Source organism: Cephus cinctus, unplaced genomic scaffold (assembly GCF_000341935.2).
Source record: "Cephus cinctus unplaced genomic scaffold, Ccin1 Ccin1_scaffold0504, whole genome shotgun sequence".
Lineage (NCBI taxonomy): Eukaryota > Metazoa > Arthropoda > Insecta > Hymenoptera > Cephidae > Cephus > Cephus cinctus.
In genome coordinates, this window is record NW_014333171.1 from 134,847 (window position 1) to 137,099 (window position 2,253).

The following is a 2,253-nucleotide window of genomic DNA, read 5'->3' on the forward strand; positions in this document are numbered from 1 at the left end:
AATTTTGAAAATACTAGAAATTGCACCTTTGGGAGGCTGTATCTCGAAAACGGCTAGGTTTAGGGCTTTTTCCTTGAAATTTTGAAAGATCGCTTAAAGCAGAAAGACAGAATAGTCCATAGAAAAGGCTGGTACAGGTCAAATTGCGATAGGGCCACTTTCAAAAAATTCGTTTACTTTTTGGTAACCCAGACTTTTTTCCCAACTTTTCCCACTGTTCTGTTTTCTCGCTGTTCCAGAATAATCTGGTCTTCGTGCAACGCTTTACGCATCTTCTTCGGCCCTTGTTCCCTATATGTTTAATATATCTCTAATGGTATTGTTATTGCTAATCTTTCGCAAACCATATATGTACATATGTACTTCGTATACTGTATCATTATTGCGTTTGCCAATAAATTATCTTTAAACACATATACACGTTGTAATTCTTTTGCCCTATGCGAATATCCTAGAGTACGAATGAGTTCTGTCTCATTCTTACACTCCTCCGTCCTAACAGCATCCTTCTCCTCCCTTATGCTTCGAAATCCCTTTATTAAAGTATTCGCATTAGTTCGAATTTTCGCCGATAAGAGGGCAGCACCTCCTGGGCATGATATGTGGCGCCATCTCTGAGAGAACGAGTGAACTTTCTCCGATAAAATAATTCCGAATTCAATTTAAACATCCCATCGTCGAAATTTCAATGAGTAAATCTTATTAAAGAATTCGCATTAGTTCGAATTTTCGCCGATAAGAGGGCAGCACCTCCTGGGCATGATATGTGGCGCCATCTCTGAGAGAACGACTGAACTTTTTCGAATAAAATAATTCCGAATTCAATTTAAACATCCCATCGTCGAAATTTCAATGAATAAATCTTATTAAAGAATTCGCATTAGTTCGAATTTTCGCCGATAAGAGGGCAGCACCTCCTGGGCATGATATGTGGCGCCATCTCTGAGAGAACGACTGAACTTTTTCGAATAAAATATGTGAACTTTCTCCAACAAAATAATTCCGAAAGTAATTCGAAAATCATCTGTATCAGGCTGGTACAGATGAAACTGCGATAGGGCACTTTCAAAAAATCCCTTTACTTTTTACAACTTGCAGATGGAATGAAAGTGATGGCAGAGAAAATTCAGCATAGCCGAGAAGAGGTGTAGAACAATAAGGTTGGAGGGGAAGGAGGAGTGCAAGAAAGAGACAGAACTCTTTCTTACTCTGGGATATTCACATAGGGTAAAAGAATATAAACGTGTATATGTGTTTAAATATAATTTATTCGACAAACGCAATAATAATAAAGTATATAAAGTACAGATGTATATACATCGTATATGGCTTGCGAAAGATTGACAATAACAACACCATTAAAAAGATATTACATATATCACTTAAATATAATATACGTGTGGTATGTTACATGCGCTACCACTTTGGACTTTTCTTTTTCCAAAAGACATTTTAAAAACTTAGTTTTTAAGGATATACTAGGGAGAGAGTGAAGGAGACGTAGGAAGGAATACGAGATTTGAAAGGTGTATAAGTATTACAAGATAATTTATTCTACAAACATATAATGATACAGTATACGTATACAGTACGTGGCTTGCGAAAGATTATCAATAACAGTACCATTAGAAATATACTACATATATCACTACAATATAATATACGCGTGGTATGTTACATGCGCTACCACTTTGGACTTTTCTTTTTCCAAAAGACATTTTAAAAACTTAGTTTTTAAGGATATACTAGGGAGAGAGTGAAGGAGACGTAGGAAGGAATACGAGATTTGAAAGGTGTATAAGTATTACAAGATAATTTATTCTACAAACATATAATGATACAGTATACGTATACAGTACGTGGCTTGCGAAAGATTATCAATAACAGTACCATTAGAAATATACTACATATATCACTACAATATAATATACGCGTGGTATGTTACATGTGCTACCACTTTGGACTTTTCTTCCAAAAGACATTTTAAAAACTTAGTTTTTAAGGATATACTAGGGAGAGAGTGATGGAGACGTAGGAAGGAATAGGAGATTTGAAAGGTGTATAAGTATTACAAGATAATTTATTCTACAAACATATAATGATACAGTATACGTATACAGTACGTGGCTTGCGAAAGATTATCAATAACAGTACCATTAGAAATATACTACATATATCACTACAATATAATATACGTGTGGTATGTTACATGCGCTACCACTTTGGACTTTTCTTTCTCCAAAAGACATTTTA